The sequence below is a fragment of the Crocuta crocuta genome, unplaced genomic scaffold (assembly GCF_008692635.1).
Source record: "Crocuta crocuta isolate KB4526 unplaced genomic scaffold, BGI_CrCroc_1.0 scaffold216, whole genome shotgun sequence".
Taxonomy (NCBI): Eukaryota; Metazoa; Chordata; class Mammalia; order Carnivora; family Hyaenidae; genus Crocuta; species Crocuta crocuta.
The window spans coordinates 5,865,762-5,887,142 of NW_027531504.1; positions in this window are offsets into that span (position 1 = coordinate 5,865,762).

Here is a 21,381-nt window from a genome sequence, read left to right on the forward strand (position 1 = left end):
CTCAGGTCATGATCTCACTGTTCGTGAGTTCGAGCCCTGTATCGTGATGTGCTGACAGCCAGCTCAGAGCCTGGAGCCTGTTTCAGATTCTGTGTTTCCCTCTCTCTCTGACCCTCCCCTGCTCACGCTGTCTCTCTCTCTCTCTCTCAGAAATAAATAAAACATTGAAAAATTTTTTTAAATAAAACATTATTATTTTAAAGTTTACTTTTGAAAGAGTGAGAGTGCGTGCACGCATAGGAGAGGGGCAGAGAGAGAGGGAGAGAGAATCCTAAGCAGGCTCCACACTGTCAGTGTGGAGCCCAGTGCAGGGCTCCAACTCAAGAACCACGAGATCATGATCTGAGCCGAAATCAAGACTCAGAGGCTTAGCCAACTGAACCACCCAGGCACCTCTAAAATAAGTGTTTTTAATCATTAATTTGATTCACACAGCTACATTTTTGGGTATGTGTGCATACGTGTGTGTGTGTGTATACATGTGTGTGCTATAAATGACTGAGGAAGAATACAACCATCCAATCTGTTCCCAGGGTCATGTCTTAATGACTAAACTGTATCCACACTCAAGAATGGCTTATCAAATGTTTGTAAGCCATTGTGTTGTGGCATCTCAAGAGGATATTTTCACTAAGGCAGTTGATTAGCATTCATTAAAATAGATTAAAATATCTACTCTATTTCTCAGACCCACTCTGACCAACCTCAATTATCACCCTTTACTTATGTCTTTCCTGCCTGACTTGGTATTAATTCCTAATCTATCTTTGGTCACTAGTCTTTGTCTCTTTCTCTGCCCTTTAACCCTTGCCTAAATGACATGAGTGATAATATAGGTCTATAGCTGCAAGTGGATAGCTGTGAATAAAGCAATGGCACATTCATAGCAGCAGAAGAAAACTCCATGCCAGTTTGTTCCCCACATATATTTGCAATGCTTACAAAATCACAAACACATGAAACGATAAAGTTTCATTTCTTGGACTACCCAAAAGAACTTTTCACTGTCTTAAAAAAAAACAAAACTATTTTGGTAGACCATTCATTTCTCACACATAGAAGATGAAAGGAACTATAAACTTGAAAATTACAAGTTTTGGGGTGCCTGGGTGGCTCAGTTGGTTGAGCGTCTGACTTCGGCTCAGGTCATGATCTCACCGTTCATGGGTTTGAGCCCCGCGTCGGGCTCTGTGCTGATAGCTAGCTCAGAGCCTGTTTCAGATTCTGTGTCTCCCTCTCTCTCTGACCCTCCCCTGCTCATGCTGTCTCTCTCTCAGAAATAGAGAAAACATTAGAAATATTTTAAAAAGAAAATGACAAGTTTTTCATTATTTCACCCATTAAAATTGAGGTGACTACACCTTTGAACTCATTAACTGTAGATTTAGGAATTTATCATAAGGATATATAAGGATATCGTAAGGATATAAGATACATCTAAAGATTTATGTTCAATGGTATTCTGCTAGATGTTGTTATAAAAAAGAAAAATTGAGGCCAATCTAAATGCCCAAATTTGATTAAATTGTGGTATGCTCATTTGATTAAGCTTTAAGATCATGTTATCAAATAATATTTAAGAAAGAATTAAATGTAGAAAATATCATATGGTGACAGGAAAAGCAAATAGTAAACACTGTTGGATTTATACAGACTTTGATATCAATTTTGTAAAACAGAAGATGCTTGTGTGCATTTCTTTAGAAAGACTGAAGGATAACAAAATATTTGTAGTGATCTCTGATAAAATGTCAGGTGAAAATTTTCTACATTTTCTACAATAAGTAACATTCTGTTACTTATATACAGATACATACATAGAGTTTGATTTGTTGAAACACTGAGAAATAATTTTATTATGAAAATATTCTTTGGTCCCTAAATCACTTTAATTTGAAAATCCATGTAAAACAGAACTTTCATCATTTTTTTACAGAGACTGTTAGGTGTATTTATATTATTATTCATAATACTAAATTATCATGTTTATTTAAGCCAGATGCATTAGACACATAAATAATATCCCTATGTTGTTTTTATTCTATCTGCCTTTCTTATTATTTGAGTATATGTGAAAATAATAAAGAGAAAAATATTCTCTGACATGCAGTACTAAACAGTAATAATAGTAAACATTCAAAGGAGCTGGCTAATAATAATATTGTTTCTTCTATAGGAAAAGATACATTTTAAGATAGTAAATCATAACTGTCTTAAACAGTGGCCTTTGCTATGCAATGATACAGAGTGGGTTTCCCATGATCCTATATTATCTGTCTTTACATTAAACAGTGTCATATAATTCTTTGGCCTATAAATTAGTAACTCTAAAAATGATCAAAAGGAGAGTTACAGCTTATTATATATAACTCCCCAAGTTCCTAAGTTTTTCAGAAACAGCAAAGAAGGAATAGAAACTTTCAAACAGATATTTTAAAGTGTTGATTTTAAAATTCCTTAATGGCCTATCTCTTCATGGGATTCATGCCATTGAAAACACAGATAAATCACAGAAGAAAAGCATCATCCATATAATTATTCCAATGAGGATGAGGCAGAGAAAAGGAGCAGAGAGCTTCCACTCAACAACCCAGATTTAAGCCTTCATGTGTTGCTGGGACATAACAGCATGGCCTCTTTTAATACAGCCACAAAACAGTATTCCTTTGACAAGGTGTTTAAAAGATTACTGCCAGATATCAGAGGGAGGGTGTGAGTGTGAAGGCTGAGTTTAGTTGGTTTCATGTGGGTCTTTAAATTGAGCTATCACATAATAATAATATTTTTTCCAACTATGCAACATAGGGCAAAAAGGGCAGGGAAGCTTAAAAGAGCTATTCATGAGAACAAAATCTGAGCTCTGAGTCAACTGTTTACACATTGCAAATGTATTTCATGCACTTTAACACAACACCACCCCTGGTGGTGATGCCTGCCAAGCTTCAGAGCGTCTTCAGTTTAAGGACCTAAAGAAGTTGATCTTGGGTTTTAAATGTCCCCAAATGCACTGTTCTCCCAGGTGAAAAGCAAGCACCTGGATTTTGGACTAGCCCTTCTCAGAAATCTGTTACGATATACACTTCCAAGTTGGAAGTTCTTCCTTCTACTTACACAGATGGTATCATAACTGGAAAGGGTTTCCCAGATAAAAAGCAAACATGATTCAAGGTTGAGACCTTATTAGCATTTCCAAAGGGCTGTGAAAAGCCTCTATTCTCTCTCCCCTGCCAAGTAAATGTTGTTTTGCTGAGCTTTGGCACTGTTCCTCTGTTGTCATGGTGGGGCATTATTGTCACAGCTGTCTCAGGGGGCGCTGCCTTGAATATGTTTAGAAAATAACACACAAATAAGAAACATGACATTTGCACCACACCTACTGCTGCAAAACTCCAAGCTGGCAATATATGAATCACTTTGTACTTTTAAAACAATGGAGTCAAAAGATGAAATTAAGCAAACGGATGAAAGTATTTACTACAAAGAACATAAAGAGAATACACACAGATACCTTCACTAAAGACAGGAAGCAAACCAGAGAAAGATTACTTTGAAGATGTATTTAAATTTTTTTTTTCATGTTTATCTACTTGTTTTGAGACCATGAGTGAGTTGGGGGGAGGGGAGCAGAGAGCGAGGGAGAGAGAGAATCCCAAGCAGGCTGCTCACTGTCAGTGCAGAGCCTGATGCAGGGGTCAATCCCACAAACCACGAGATCATGACCTGAGCCTAAATCGAGTCTGCTGCTTAACCCACTGAGCCACCCAGGTGCCCCAGAGATCTACTTTTTAATATGAACAACTGATACAAACTTTCTTAAAAATAATTATAAGCCATTCCTCCCAACTCCCTACTTCATTTACTAATTTCATTTTTCAAAATGACCAATTATTTTGTTTTGATTATCTTGCTCTTCAGAAAACAGTGGGCTTTCAGCAACATGAAAAGAAGTGCTACAATATTCTCAACTTCATATTGATTATGAATAAAAAAGGTACCAAGGGAAGTTAATAGTACATACAATGCCTTGAATGATGGGTAAAATATGAATATGTTATGCAACATACTAGAATTTCCTTTACAAGTATGTTGCCTTTAGGATATTTATGTTTAACCAGAATTGCAGGTAGGAACCTGCAACTAACATGTATTTAATGAAATGTTATTCATTATATCTTTACTAGTAAACAAATGGTTCAGCAGTCATTTAACATCTCCTAACCACTTTCAAAATGAGTTTGGGTTAAAAACAAAAACAAAGAAACTTTATCTTAGTTGCTACTTCTAACTGACATTTTCAGAATTATGGGAAATGGGAGCATTTCTCCGTACCATCACAGACTTGCCATGGAATTTTGAGAAAGTTACTTTCCCAATCATCATTTTTTTTTCTAGAAACAGGTTAATGATTAAAATAAAGTAATAATGCTTCCAGTGGATCATTTAGTGAGTTCTTCCAGTAAGATACAGTTGCATTATGATATTGCTTTGAACACCTTAATAGAAATCAATATAACAGTGACTTAAATAAGAATGAAGACTAACTGGGGCACCTGGGCGGCTTGGTTGGTGAAGCACCCAACTCGATTTTGGCTCATGGTCATGGGATTGAACCCTGCGTCAGGCTCTGTGCTGAGCATGGAGCCTGCTTGTTCTCTCTCCCTCTCTCCCTGCCCCTTCCTCTCTCATTCATAAAAAGGAAAGAGAGAGAGAGAGAGAGAGAGAAAGGAGGGAGGGAGGGAGGAAGGAGAGAGAAAAAAGAAAAGAACAAAGGAAGGAGGGAAGAAAGGAAAGAAGGAAGGAAGGAAAGGGATGAAGGAACAAAGGAAGGAAGAAAGGAGGGAGGGAGGGAAGGAAGGCAGAGAGGAAGGAAGAAAAGGAAGGGAGAGAGAAAGAGAAAGAGGAAGGAAGGAAGGAAGGAAGGAAGGAAGGAAGGAAGGAAGGAAGGAAGGAAGGAGAAAGACTTATTTCTCCACATAGAAGTCTGAACTAGTAGATGAGGAGGAATGTGGGGTGGTTTTCTTCCATGAGGTCATGCAGGGACCCAGATTTCACCTATCTTATTGTCCCACTAAATAAGGGATAGAAAAATTATAGTTGTTTTTGTAAATAAAGTTTAATTGGAACATGACCATGCCCAATTGTATAAATATTATCTGTGGCTGCTTTCGAACTATAAGGGCAGATTTGAGTAGTTATGACAGAGACTCTATGGCATTTAAGTCAAAGTATTTCCTATTAGGCCCTTTAAGAAAATTTGCCAGCCCCTGCAAAGAAAATTTACTAAATGAAGCTCCCAACTACACAGTCTAATGACTTACTACCACTTTGCAGCTTGTGTGAAAGGGTAAAAGGAGAAGTGATGATATCTTCTTAAGGGCATAGATCATCTCTTTTCACATCCCATTGGCCAGGACATAGCTCTATGGCCCACCTATGTACAGCTAGAAAATGTTGTTTCTAGCTTGATAACCATGTGCCTGACTAAAATTTGAAAGGGGATCAATTTAATGAACTGTGACACCATAACCTGAGCTGAAATCAAGAGTCAGATGCTCAACCAACTGAGCCACACAAGCTCCCCCAGGCTGAGAAAATTCTGAATCTCTAAGAAGGTCATAGTTTCCATTACTGATTTCTGAGGTGGTTATAGAGAATAATGGGCATGAAAGAATCTCTCAGATAACAGAATCAGGGTGGATCAGATGTGCCAAGCAGGGGATTTACTCTCTGTCAGGGCAGGGAATCTTTGCATTTGCTGTGGACCAGCGACTACTATATACTTCCCTTTTCTGACTTTGAGTTTTTATTGTGGTTATCATGCCTTTCCCACACACAAGCACATATTGGGTGTCTTAGTTTATAAGTCACTCTTCCAAAAGGAGCCACATCCAAACTTGATGGAGAGGACTATCTAACACTGAGAGATCTTGGACTCCAAGATGGGTGTGGTAACTTGGTGGGAGGTCATATTGGTTCTTTTGGGAAGGAGGTGAATGTGTTCTTATATATCAGAAGAGTATATATCAATATTTGGGCAGCCAGAGAGGTGGTTTATAGAAAAGCCTACTAATTGGCCAATGGTATCTATTTTCTCCATCTTCCTCTTAGGAATTGAACTTTCAACATTTAATAGGTTTCTGTGAATGATGCCCTGGAGTTGTATAGTGCACAACCTGCAAGGCTGTATGTGATGACCCTAATTCTGACTGAGGTCAAATTATAGGATGGTAAGAGACCCATCAGAAGACATGTAGAAAGAGTCTAGAAGGGTTTTCAAGAAGGGTTGAAAGTCAGAGTGCTGGCCCCAAGTACTTTGTAGGTAATATCAGAATCCACCCTGAACCAGTTACAACAGAGTTGTGAGTGTACCTGTGGGGGAAATGGCTTGGGGCTTATAAGTCTAGTAGAGCTCTACCTTTTGAAATCCAGAGAATTTTTTGCCAGAGTATAGACCTGAATGAGCATTACACAGAGAGGGGAACCATTTTCTCCTCTCTACCCTTCACCTTGCAGTCATATAAATATTTTACCCTTCCTTCCAAGGAAAGTAAAAATGCCCCTTTTCCATGAGACCTTCTCAATCCAGGTCAGAATTATTCACTTTATCCTCAGGGCTCCCGAAGCACTTACAAAGTATGGCCATTTAATGGCTGATTACTAGTTGCTTAATTTCCCTATGACTTAGTTTCCTTATGGAAATAATAGTAAAGATTTCATAGAATTATTACAAGAATAAGATCTGTTAACATTTGGGAAGCATTTTGAACAACTCCTGTTCCAGGGGAAACACTTGATAAAATTTGACTATATTATCGTGAGCTAGTGAATTCCATTTTTGTATAAGCAGTTTGGATTAGGTTTCTATAACTTCCAACTTAAAGTGGCCTGATTCCATTTATTTTGTAAGAAACTGCTAAGAGACAGGAACCAATGCCTTCAACATAAGCTCATTTTCTTCACTTTTAATTTCACTGAACAGAAATTTGAGGACATGTAAGATGGAGGAAAACTAAAATTTTAAACTACATGCTGAACTTGTTATGCCTCTATGTTTAGCATGCAATGTGGACATTGTTAGCTACCTAACCAGATCTATTACCTTCCTGACAGAACCCTGATTGGCTCAAGTATATATCCCCATCTGCCTTACACAAACTTGATTCACTCTCAGCTTGGGGAGTAATCCTAAATTATTTAAAGCGATAGTTTTCAGTCAGGATGATTTTGCTTCCAAAGGGAACTTTGGCAGTGTCTGGAGACATGTTGGTTGTCACAACTGATGGGAAGATGTTACTGGGTAAAAAACCAGGGATGCTGCTAAAAATATGCTACAATGCACAGGATACCCCTTCACAACAATTATTCAGTACAAAGTGCCAATAGTGCCCAAATTAAGAAACGCTGATCTAAAGGGAATCCCATCCCTCTTAAGAGGAGGAATAATATGTGACCCGATTCTAATCAATGAGATATGGGAAAAGGTTTTCTAGATGCTTTGGGGGAAACTTTCATCTCTTTTAAGAAGATCAGGAGTCCTGCACCCCTGCCTCCTGCCACATCACATGCCAGATTAGTATGCAGCCTAATCACTCCAGCACCCATCCTCCAACCCTAAGAGGAAACTGCCTGAGGATTAAAATAGAACAGAGCAATATGAAGAACCTCTGGTTGTGATGAACTACTGAGACCACTGGACCCACCTTGCCACTGGAGTTCCTCTTATATAAACTAACACACTTCCTCATTTTTAAAGTATATTTGAATTACATAGTCTATGAGCTGCGTCAACTTCAAGCTTTTATTAAATGCCTATAGTACCAAGGACAATATTCAGTGCTGAGAATATAAAAGTGAATAAGACAACCAATTGGCCCACTATAGAATTTTTATTCTAAAACAGGGCATGTATCCCAAAAGAAATAATTATGATATGTGTTATAATAGAGAGAGGTGCAATGTGAGCTTAATGGACGTATTAGTTCTGCTTGTCTGAGAAATCAAGCCTATCTCCTTCACTAGATTCCTTAAGGGCAAAGATTCAAATCATTTTCATCTTCTTGTTCTCAATATTTGGCATGACTCCTTGTACACAGGTGTTCAATATTTGGGTAATTTAATCTAAATACTTATCAAAAGAATCATTTTTACTAGGTTCTCTGATGTGCCTATTGATTTTTATAGGACAAAAGTCCAAATGCAATACACATATCCATTAATATTTCCTCCTATTTTGCCAGAAATCTCCAGCCTTATCTAGTAATGTATGAGTATGTACTTGATGTACTTCCAAAATGTGCTTAAGGTACCTTGAAAATTAAAATACAGACATACCTCGGGCACCTGGTGGCTCAGATGCTTGGGCATCTGACTTTAGCTCCAGTCATGATCTTAACTTTCCTGGGTTCTAGCCCCACGTTGGACTCTGTGCTGACAGCTCAGAGCCTGGAGCCTGCTTTGGATTCTGTGTCTCCTTCTCTCTCTGCCCCTCCCCTCCTTATGCTCCCCCCCTCAAAAATAAATAAACATTAAAATAATTTTTTAATACATACATACTTGAATAGACATTTTTCCAAAGAAAACATATAAATGGCCAACAGATATATGCAAAGATACTCAATATCACTAATCATCAGGAAAATACAAATCAAAACCACAATCAGACACCACCTCATACCTGTTAGAATGGCCATTATCAAAAAGTCAAAAGAGAACAAATATGGGCAAGGATGTGTAGAAAAGAGAACACTTATGCACTGTTGGTGGGAATATAAATTGGTACCCTCATTATAAAAAGCAGTTTGGAGGTGCCTCAAAAAATTAACTACAAGGGCACCTGGGTGGCTCAGTCAGTTTAGTGTCCAACTTCAGCTCAGGCCATGATCTCATGGCTCGTGGGTTCAAACCCCACATCAGGCTCTGTGCTGACACCTCAGAGCCTGGAGCCTGCTTCAGATTCTGTGTCATTTTCTCTCTCTGCTCCTCCCCTGCTTATGCTCGCTCTCGAAAGTAAATAAATATAAAAAAATTTTAAAAAGAGAGAGAACTACTGCATGAGCCAGCAAATCTACTTCTAGATATGTATCCAAAGGAAATAAAATCACTATCTTTAACAGACATCTGCATTCCCATGTTCACTGTGGCATTATTCCTAATAGCCAATGTATGGAAACAACCTAAGTGCCTTTTGTAAAATGAATGGATAAAAAATGTGATGGAAAGAAAGATATAATGGAATATTATATATGTATATGTATATATATATATATTTCATTGCATTATAAAATATGGGACTCATGGAAACAGAGAAAAGAAAAGTTGTTTTTACATTTTGAGGAAATGTAAGTGACAGTTGTTAACATTTTAGAACAGAATCTTCATATCACTTCATACTTTTTCAGACGGTGAGACTGCTAGAACTGGAAGTGATTTCCTTAATCCAGACAGGTAGAGCCAAGTTTGACAAGAATCTGCATCCTAATCTTTTTTCCAAAAAATTTACTGCTACCTGCTGGGAGGCTTTAGCCGAAGGAATGTAGTTGTAGCTTCATTTTAGCCTGAAATATTAGAAATATATGACCCAAAGAAATAAATGGAATTAACAAAGCCTGGGCACCATACCTCCTTAGGAATGTCTGTAGAGATAGGCAATACTGATTTTCAGATGTGCTGATGATGTGATGAGTGTGCTAAGCATGAGTTACTTTCTTTTTTTAATTTTTAATGTTTTATTTATTTCTGAGAGAGAGAGAGAGACAGAGACAGCGTGAGCAAGGGAGGGTCAGAGAGAGAGGGAGATACAGAATCCGAAACAGGCTCCCAGTTCTGAGCTAGCTGTCGGCACAGAGTCCAATGTGGGACTTGAACCCACAAACCGTGAGATCATTACCTGAGCCGAAGTCAGAAGCTTAACCGACTGAGTCACCCAGGTGACCCGAGCATGAGTTATCTTCTGATGGGTGTGTCACGAACAGTGAAAAGGAGACTTCTAAGCCCAGATCAGAAAACTTGTTTTTAATGCATCTCTAGCTGCCAGCTTTGAAATTACATATTTTTATCCTTACAAAGAAAACTAAAACAATGCTTCAGGATTTTCAAAGTTTAAGACTGTCTCCTCCTTCCTTCTACTACTTTCCTTCCCACCTTTTGGACTCGAATCTTTTCTCTTCATTTTGATTAGTGATTTTTAGTTTAAACAACGTATTTTATTCATTCATTCACTCATTCACTCATTCATTTTTTGATAAAAGTTGTAATATTTAAGTGTACAACATGATTTTTTGATGTAAGTATACATTACAAATGTGAAAATGATTATCACAAGCAAGCTAATTAACATATCCATTACCTCCCATAGTTATGATTTGTGTGTGTGTGTGTGTGTATGTGTGTGTAGTAAGAACACTTGAGATCTACTCTCAGTAAATTTCAAGTACACAATACATTATTATTAGCTATAATCACCATGCTGCACATTAGGTCTCCAGAACTTACTCATCTTATAACTGAAAGTTTGTACCCTTTGATCAATTATCTCCCCTTTTCCCCCACCCCTAGCCTCTGGTAACCACCATTCTACTCTGTTACTATGAGTTTGATCTTTTTTTTAGGATCCACATGTAAGTGATACCAGACAGTATTTTGTCTTTTTCTGTCTGGCTTATTTTGCTTAGTGTAATACGCCCTAGGGTTCAACTATATTGGTGCTATATATATAATTTTCTTGATCCATTAATTTGCTGATCAATCAATAGCTATTGTGAATAATGCTACAGTGAACATGGGAGTAGAAATATCTCTTCAAGATAATGGTTTCATTTCTTTTGGGTATATATCCAGAAGTGGAAATGTCAGATAAGAAAGCTATTTTGGGGGCACCTGGTGGCTCAGTTGGTTAAGCATCCAACTTCAACTCAGGTCATGATCTCACACGGTTTGTGGGACTGAGCCCTGCGTCGGGCTCTGTGCTGACTGCTTGGAGCCTGGGACCTGCTTTGGATTCTGCATCTCCCTTTCTCTCTGTCCCTCCCTCCCTCTCTCTCTCTGTCTCAAAAATAAACATTAAAAATTTTTAAAATGAGAGATGATAATTTATTAAAAAAGAAAGTTATTTTTATGGTTGCATAAATTTTCATTAAGGAATAGGTTGCTATTAATTATGACTTGATTGCAAATGAGACAAACACAATTTAAATGAGTTTAAGCAAAAGTACAAATGAGTAGCTTATCTGAAAAGTTCAAATACAGCTGTATCCTGAGGCCAGACCAATATTGGCAACATTCATTTTCTGTCTCCACCCCACTCCTATTTGTTACTTTTCTCCTAATATAAGACAGACTCCATGAGGTTTCAGAAAATTATTAAGTGTGTCTCCATGTTACATCCTACTCCAGCAACTTTTGCAGAAGGAATCCTCTTTATCATCATTCAAATCTGGCCAGAAAAGTGAGGCCCTTGGAACTGTAGCCCATCAGAATCATAGGAAGTGGAGCAGAGGTAGTTCCTACAAAGAAGAGATGCTGGATTAAAAAAAAATAAAAAGCTTAATGTCCAGTACAGTAGTAGTAAAGCATAACATCAGGTAATTCATATAGTCCCAGGAAGTTTTTTGGCCTGTATATAGGGGCCTTTGACAATTAGTATTCTTCCAAGGTTGAGAAGGTTGGTGGGAAGGGGAAACAGCAGCCTCTGTACTAGAACTAGTAACCTTGCATCATGGGAATTTGTATTGTGCTAACCTTACAGGCTACTTGTTTCACAGATCAACTCTTTTATTTTGCTGTTACCTCAAATAACATGTTTAGCTCTTGTTCTGAGTATATCATGTATGAGGCAGGATAAATGAGCCCTAATAAGGCATGCAGTTCTTCTCTAAAGCACTTTGAAATCCTGGGAAGACTGGGGTTGTAGCATATGCTCCAGTGAGCCTGTTAAGATTACTCATGACGACTCTAGGCTATGTTTGGAACTCTTTCTGAAGTGAATAAACAGATGGCTAGCAGTGGCTAAAATTGAAAGTAGTTTTTAAAATGCTGAGAATCAATTACTTTAATATTCTCCAAGCTTAAAGATCCTTCAAAAATGACTGGACAGTATTTCCTAAGAAATCTAAGAAATATGTTCCTTCTGGAATCAATTCAGCTCAAGGAAAGCAAATGTGCTATAATATTCTGAGACATGAATTCAAAGTGATGTGAAAAAAAGAATTACTGGTTTCATATCCCTATCACAGAAGTCTTGAGGCATAATTAATTGATGATGATTGCTTCAGAAATATTCTGAGCCAAGACTCCACCAAAAAAAGAGAAGTATTTTTCTCATTAGCTTTCTAATGGCACATATTATTTACAAGAAATTCACAAGAATGGGCATGCTATGTCTTAGAAAAATGACCCATTTAGGGTATGCTTGAGCAAGAAACAGCAAAATGGTGGGAAAGGCAAGTTTCTGAATCCTAGAAACTATGCCAGTAGGATTTTCTGAGAGCCAAAAAAAGATAGTGAATCAGCCAGTCCAGCTGTGAGAATGCAGCTGTGAGATTTCTGAAGGAAATGATGAAGTAGAAGGCAAGCTTGTCAAATGACATGCCACCAAGCTGAGAGCAGTATTAGCATGGTGGAGGACAAAATAAGTTATTTCCAATGACTCTGGCAATTTAGAGATTTGGATCTAAGAAAAAAAAAAATTCAACAAGACCAGTAACAAATTAGTATCAGATAAGAATCTATAGGACCAACATAGGGCTGTAGGCAGAAGTGGGGCAGCGATGGAACAAAGTATACCACACTCTGGTAAAGAGTTTATAGTATGTAGAGAGTATCTTGCTCAACTAATTCACTTTGAACTAATTCACAGATTAAAAAAAAAAAAGTCTTGCCCAGGGAGGATGTTTTGTTTCTTGCTACTTAACAAATTAGCACAAAAAATAGTGCCTTAAAATTGTTTATTTGCTCACAATTCTGTAAGTTGGGCAAGCCTCAGCAAATATCATGTCAGTGCTCCACACGGATGGTGTCAGCTGGGGTGGAGCAACTATGACGAGAGTATCTACTTCCAAGATGGCCTTACTCAGAAGCAGACAAATTGGTGAAGCTGTCGGTTAGAAGATCAGCTGGGGCTGTCGGCCAGGGTTTGGGTCTCCTCTTCATGATCTCTCCATGTGGCTAGGTTGGGCTCATAGAGAGGCCATGTAGAGGACAACTGCTCACAGATGGCAGTGTCAGGGTAAACATATTACACAGCAGCTGGCTTTCCCGAAAGCTAGGTCGTCTTAAGGCTTAAGCCTAGAACAAGCACGGTGTCACTTCCTCTAAATTCTATTGGTTAAAGTAGAACAAGCCCAGATCCAACAGAATACCACACAGGTGATGAATACAGGAGGCATGGTTCAGTTTACCACAGATTGTGACTTATGCAAAGTTAACTATATGCTACTATTAATTAGAGGAAATGTTGATGCTAATAAGCCTATAAAATAAAGCATGAGGGGTGGGGAGAGAGAGAGAGAGAATTGTTTTAAATGGCCAACACAGAAAGAAAAGAAAAAGAAGAAAAAAAAAGACAAAAGAAAATAGGCAGAAATAGTAAAATAATGATCCCATTATAAGGACCATAGTGAAATCTCAGCTTAACAACTTAAAAGAAACCTGAAAATCTTAGAGATAAGGCAGAGGAGACCTGTAATTAGAACTGGAGAATGGGGAAATAAAATTATGATGAAAACTTTTAAAAATAAAATTATATACCTAGAGAGAAGGGTCTGGAGAGTGACTTGATAATGATCCTCAAAGCAGTATATCAACATTCACCACCAATTCCTATGCTCCAAGAACAGAAAAAGAGGATGGAAGTTTAAATTGATTATATAAGGAGTGCCTGAGTGGCTCCATTGGTTAAGTATCTGACTCTTTTTATTTTTTTAATGTTTTTATTTATCTCTGAGAGAGAGAGAGAGAGAGACAGCATGAGCAGGGGAGGGTCAGAGAGAGAGGGAGACACAGAATCTGAAACAGGCTCCAGGCTCTGAGGTAGCTGTCAGCACAGAGCCCAACACGGGGTTCGAATCCACGAACCGTGAGATCATGACCTGAGCGGAAGTCGGAGGCTTAACCAACTGAGCCACCCAGGCGCCCCAAGCATCTGACTCTTGATATCAGCTCAGGTCACGATCTCACCGTTCATAGGATTCAGCTCCATGTGAGATTCTGTGTTGACACTATAGAGCTTGCTTGGGATTCTCTCTCTCCTTCTCTCTGTGCCCCTCCCCTGCTTGCTCTCTCTCTCTCTCTGAAAATTAATAGACATTTTTTTAAATGTTAATAAATCGGGGCGCCTGGGTGGCTCAGTCGGTTAAGCGCCCGACTTCAGCTCAGGTCATGATCTCACGGTTCGTGGGTTCGAGCCCCGCAATGGGCTCTGTGCTGACAGCTAGCTCAGAGCCTGGAGACTGTCTTCGGATTCTGTATCTCCCTCTATCTCTGACCCTCCCCTGCTCCCGCTGTCTCTCTCTTAGTCTCAAAAATAAATAAAAAACATTTAAAAAATTTTTTAATAAAATAAAATAAATGTTAATAAATCAATCATATAAAATTTAGGATGAAAGCATATNATAAATCATATAAGATTTAGGCTGAAAGCATATCCTGGAACAGATGATGGATTAGAAAAATGAGAAATAAAAATTTCTTTCCAAAAATCCGTTAGAGGCTACAGTTAAATATATGGAAAAGTTCTTCTGCCCTGGAAGAACGGAACCCTTCATGATGACCCTCTCCTATGAAACTGAAACTACTAGGGAATAGTGAAGCTCTCTGTAGATCACCTGTCTGTACCTTTTCACCTGCATGACCCTTTTATGCCCCTGCCCTTGCTCTCCACCCTACATCCCATCTAGACTGCAAATTTCCTGAGGGCAGGATTATGTCTTGATCTATTCTGTTGAGAGTCTACAACTGCTCTCAACAGAATATGTGCTCAATACAGAAAGTATTTTTTTTTAATTTTTAAAAATTTTTTTTAAATTTATTTTGAGAAAGAGAGATCGACAGCATGAGTTAGGGGAGGGTCAGAGAGAGAGGGAGACACAGAATCCAAACACAGGCTCCAGGCTCTGAGCTGTCAGCACAGAGCCTGACGTGGGGCTCAAACCCACAAACCAGGAGATCATGACCTGAGCTGAAGCCAGATGTTCAACCGACTAAGCCACCCAGGCACCTCCCCCCCTTTTTTTTATTAAAATTTTTAATGTTTTACTTATTTTTGAGATAGGTAGAGAGATATTTGAGATAGAGAGAGATAGGTAGCATGAGTAGGAGAGGGTCAGAGAGAGAGGGGGACACAGAATCAGAAAGTGTTTAGATACCTTTGCCCATGCCAATTGATTGTATGCTAAGCATGATGATTAAAGAAGTGTTCATTTATTCAATTCAGTTGACATTTACTGTATATTGACTTTTTGCCAGACATTACACCACATGTAATGACATACTTGATCAGCAAAACATAGTTTTCGTCCTTATAGTATAGTAATAAGATATAAATACATGCATATATATAGTTTTGGGGGGAAAAAACTATAGGATGATATGAGAGATTAAAATAGGAGGACCATTGACCTGAGGAGATAAAATAGTGATTATGAGCACAGGCTCCAGAGGTGTACTCCCTGTGAGTTTCTTAACAATGTAAACACTAAGTTTTTTGATCTGTAAATGGAGACAATAATAGTACCTATCTCATAAAATTGTTATAAAATTTAACTTGGTATAATGTCAGTGTCCACTAGACTCATTGATTTTCTTTTCTGATCTGTTCTATTTGTACAAATCGATTTTTCATAGAGGTCTTTCTCAAAGATTGAATTTTGTTTTATCTTAGAGTTCTTCAAAAAACAAAGAGAAACTTTGCTTTTTTATTTTTAATAGTTTAAAACTCATTTTTTTTTTTTACAAATAGTTTATTGTCAAATTAGTTTCCACATAACACTCAGTGCTCATCCCCATAAGTGCCCTCCTCCATGCCCATCCTTCCCTCCCCCCCACATCCATCAGTCCTCAGTTTTTGTCAGCATTCAAGAGTCTCTCATGGTTTGCCTCTCTCCCTTTCCCCCACCATTTCTGCCCTTCTTCTCCCCCTTGTTCCTCCGTCAAGTTCCTCCTAATCCTCCTATACGTGCAAACATATGATATTTGTCCTTCTCTGCCTGACTTATTTCGCTCAGCATAACACCCTCAAGGTCCATCCATGTTGCTACACATGGCCAGATTTCATTCTTTCTCATTGCCATGTAGTATTCCATCGTATAGATAAACCACATCTTCTTGATCCATTCGTCTGTTGATGGACACTTAGGCTCTTTCCATGTTTTAGCTATTGTGGAGAGTGCTGCTATGAACATTGGGGTACATGTGCTCCTATGCATCAGCATTTCTGTATCCCTTGGGTAAATTCCTAGCAGTGCTATTGCTGGGTCATAGGGGAGTTCTATTGTTAGTTTCCTGAGGAACCTCCACACTGTTTTCCAGAGGGGCTGTACCAGTTTACATTCCCACCAACAGTGTAGGAGGGTGCCCGTTTCTCCACATCCTCGCCAGCATCTAGAGTTCTCTGATTTGCTCATTTTAGCCACTCTGACTGGCGTGAGGTGGTATCTCAGTGTGGTTTTGATTTGTATTTCCCTGATGAGGAGGGATGCTGAGCATCGTTTCATGTGTCTGTTGGCCATCTGGATGTCCTCTTTGGAGAAGTGTCTGTTCATATCTTCTGCCCATTTCTTCACTGGGTTGTTTGTGTTTCGGGCGTGTAGTTTGATGAGTTCCTTATAGATTCTGGATATTAACCCTTTATCTGATATGTCATTTGCAACTATCTTTTCCCATTCCGTTGGTTGCCTATTAATTTTCTGGGTTGTTTCCTTGGCTGTGCAGAAGCTGTTTAAAACTCATTCTACTTTGCAACTACCATATGGATCCATTGGACTTTTTGAAAATCTATGATAAGTTATGGAATCTTAGTGATCTTTTTTTCTTGTATCTTGAAATATTTTGCTATTTCATCAACCTTGGAATAAGTTCATCATTGCCAACCAATTATTCTCAAATATTTTAAATAAGACAAACTAAGGAGCACCTGGCTGGCTCAGTCGGTTAAGTTACTGACTCTTTTTTTTTTTTAATTTTTTTTTTTATTTCTAGGAGAGAGAGGGNCAGGGGCTTGAACCCACGAAACACGAGATCATGACCTAAGCGACAGTCGGACGCTTAACTGACTAAGCCACCCAGGCACCCCAAGTTATTGACTCTTGATTTTGGCTCAGGTCTAAATCTCATGATTCATGAGATCACGCCCCCTCATTGGGCTCTAAGCTGACAGTATAAAGCCTGCCTGGGATTCTCTCCTTCTCTTTGCCCCTCCCCTGCTCTCACTCTATCTCTCTTTCTCTCTCAAAAATAAATAAATATTTTTTTAAAAGAGTAAAATAATGGGGCACCCAGGTGGCTCAGTCAGTTAAGTGTCAGACTTTGGCTCAGTTTATGATCATGAGTTCATGAGCTCAAGCCCCGCATGGGGCTCTGTGCTCACAGCTTAGAGCCTGGAGCCTGCTTTGGATGCTGTGTCTCCCTCTCTTTCTGCCCCTCCCCTGCTCGCACTCTCTCTCTCAAAAATAAACATTAAAAACTTTTTTTAAAAAGAGTAGAATAATGAGAAAATGGAAGAAATATTAAATTACCTATAACAATAGTGAAATAAATGACCACTAGCGTAACACCTTTCAGTTTCTTTTTCCTTTTCTTCAGTTTCTTATTATATTGACCAAAGTATTAAATCATCTTTTGGGGCACTTGGGTGACTCAGTTGGTTAAGCTCGGGGGCCGGGCCAGGCCTCCCTGGCCCGTAAGGATCTGCACCAGCAGGTCGGTGGCCAGCATGTGTGAGGGCTCCTCGAAGCCGATGGTTAGAAGCTGCTGCGGCTGCAGGCACAAAATCCTGGGGGCCGGGACAGACAGGCCTAGACTCGAGCACCCCTTGCTTCTCGGGAGCCCCTCCCCTTGAGTGAGAGGCTGTGGCTGCAAGAGGCTTTGTTTCAGCTGGGGGTGGGAAAAACCCTGGGGTGGGGGGAGAGTAAGTGGTTTCCTTGTTGATGAGAAGCATAGTGCGTAATGGTTCTGGGAGGCTGAACAACTCTAGCCCTGACCTGGCCTATCACCTAGCTAGCCTTAGCTGTGTGTCCTTGGGCAGGTAACTTAACGTCTCTGAGCACCAGTTTCCTTCTTTGTAAAATGGGGCCTGTGATAGAGACCTCAATGGATTGTTACACAAGTCTGCATGAAGCACTTTTCAGGGCACAATAAAATGCTATCCTTGTTACCAAGGGGAAAATAATAATAATAATCTGTTTCCACTTCTACCAGCTCTTCTCCATGCTTAATAGAAATGAAGCTTAAACCCTTAAAGATCTAGAGATTATGAATATGGAAAACACTTAAAATTGTAGTTGCTGGGGTGCCTGGGTGGCCCAGTCTGTTGGCCGTCTGACTTCAGCTCTGGTCATGATTTCACAGTGTGAGTTCCAGCTCTGCACTGAGCTCTGTGCTGACAGCTCAGAGCCTGGACCCTGCTTCAGATTCTCTGTCTCCCCCTCTCTCTGCCCCTCCCCCACTCACACTCTACTTCTCTCTGTCTCAGAGTTGCTATCTTTGAGATTCAGTGAAGTTTTAATTGAAGTATAATTAACATACAATGTTATATTAGTTTCAAGTGTATACTATAATGATTCAACATTATAAATTGCAACTTTAAAGAATTAAAAAGATCTTTGTAGCATAGTTAATACATAATTAATACTGTGTGCTGAAATGCATGTGAAGTGAACATAAAATTAAATTTAATATACTTTAAAAAATGAAGCCTAGAAAAAAATAACATTTTTTTCAAGATATCTATCTGCCAACTAGGTGAGAATAATATTAATGATGGTATTGATAATAATGATAGCACCTAATAAGCGCCATAAGTATTCCACATGAATTATCTCATTGAATTATCATACTGATACATATTATACACCAAACAAAACAAGATACATGAACAGTTTTAAGAAGTTGATCCCAAGAATAAGAAGAGTGAATGAGATAGACATTATGAAGTACCGCCCAGATCCCTCATCACTGAAGGACTTGTTGCTCCTGCTGCTAGAACCGTTGGCAGACAGCCCTACCCTGTGTTAACACCTTTCAGAAATTGCCTCAATCAGACGTCAGCTGTCAGTCAGCCCCTTCCAGGATTGTCTGAGAAGCAGAGAGCAGCTTTGCCGGAAACCACACCCCTTCCAGGGTGGCCCATATCCAATGACTGGCTGCTGCTGGAGTATAAAGACTTGGCCATCTAGGGCCAATTTAGGACAACACTGAAGGGCTATTCTAGCTTCAGAGCTCTTTGCGGGTCAGATGAGATTGCGGTTGGTGCGCATCACAGCTGGACTTATCCCTCTGCTTCCTTCCCCATGTTTTGACAAGTTTTGATCCCAAGGGCCCTGCTTAATAAACATCCTTCACTCTGTCTTAGAGTCTGCTGCCTGGGAAACCCAACTTTCAACACTGCAAGTAAACTACTAATAAAAGACTATCTTTACTAACACAAAATATCTTCTTATCTTTAATAATACATGGTTCCCAATTTACTTCTTGTAAAATATGGCCTCACAAACAAGTTATATTATTCTTAGTCTTATTCTGCACACTTTCATAGTTCACAGGTTGGAGGAAAGATGGCCATGGGATAGCTATGCTCTGACACACAGAGCACAGAGCAAGTTCTGGAATACAGTGTAGGTGAATATTGGGAAACAAAATTTGTCAGACTGAAGGTAATAACTACTCCTCTAACCAAAAGAAAATCAAAATAAAGAAAAGTAGGATCTTCCTCTGGAATAAAGGACAAAAGTAAGCAATACATTGTTTGGGAAATTTTTAATTACAGAAATTTTATAAAATTAAAAAGGAAAGGGGCACCTGGGTAGCTCGGTCAGTGAAGCATCTGACTCTTGATTTCGGCTCAGATCATGATATCACAGTTGTGAGTTTGAGCCTGGAGTCGGGCTCTGAGCTAACAGCACAGAGCCTGCTTGGGATTCTCTCTCTCTCTTTCTCTTCCCCACTCCCCCCCCCCACTTGCATGCACTCACTCTCTCTCTCTCTCTCTCCCCCCCCCTTTCTTCTCTCTCACTCTTGCCTGCTCTCTCTCAAAATAAATAAATTTTAAAAAGAAAAAAGGAGGGGCGCCTGCTTGGCTCAGTTGGTTAAGCGTTCAACTTCACCTCAGATCATGATCTCACGGTTTGGGGCTTCCAGCCCTGCATCGGGTTCTGTGCTGACAGCTCGGAGCCTGGAGCCTACTTTGGATTCTGTGCCTCCCTCTCTCTCTATCCCTCCCCTGCTTGTGCTCTGTCTTTCTCTCTCAAAGATAAACATTAAAAAATTAAAACAGAAAAAAAGGAAAGATACAGTCTTTTGTCACTTCAACTCTTGTCCCATTTCCCAGAGGTTACTAACTGCTGTTGGTTTTGGTCTGCATTATTTTCATAACTTTTTCAATGAGTATTTAATTATAAGTGTGCATATATTTGAATACAAATTTTTAATAAAAATGGAATTTACAGCATGCATTGCTCATCAGCCTGGATTATGGAAGGTAATCTGCTTTACTCAAACTACTGATTTAAATTTTAATCACATCCAGGCCCCTGGGTGGCTCAGTCAGTTGAGTTGATATCTGCTCAGATCATGATCTCACAGTTAGTAAGATCAAGCTGAATGTGGGGCTACTCACTCTCAGCACAAAGCCTGCTTAGGATTCTCTCTCTCCCTCTCTCTCTGCCCCTCTCCTGCTCTCTCTCCCTTTCTCTCTCTCTCAAAATAAATAAACTTTAAAAAATGTTATTCATATCTAAAAAATACCTTCACAGCAACATCTAGACTGGTCTTTAACCAAACATCTGGGAACCACAGATGTTGATACATAAAATTAATCATCACAAGACCACCTCTCGTCAACCTGGCACTCTTTAAACCATACCTGATATCTAAAGAAACAAAATAAGTGTCGTAGGGGCACCTGGCTGGTACAGTCAATAGAGTATGTGACTCTTGATCTTGGGATTCTGAGTTCAAGCCCCACATTGGGCATAGAGTTTACTTTTAAAATTTTTAAAAAAAACAATGTTTAAGACAAGTGTCTTAATTCAGGCTACTATATACCAAAGTACCAGAGACTGGGTGGCTTATAAACAACAGAAATTTATTTCTCATGGCTCTGAAGTTTGGAAATCCAAGAACAAGGTGCCATCATGGTTGAATTCTAGTGAGAACTGTTTTCTGGTTGCAGAC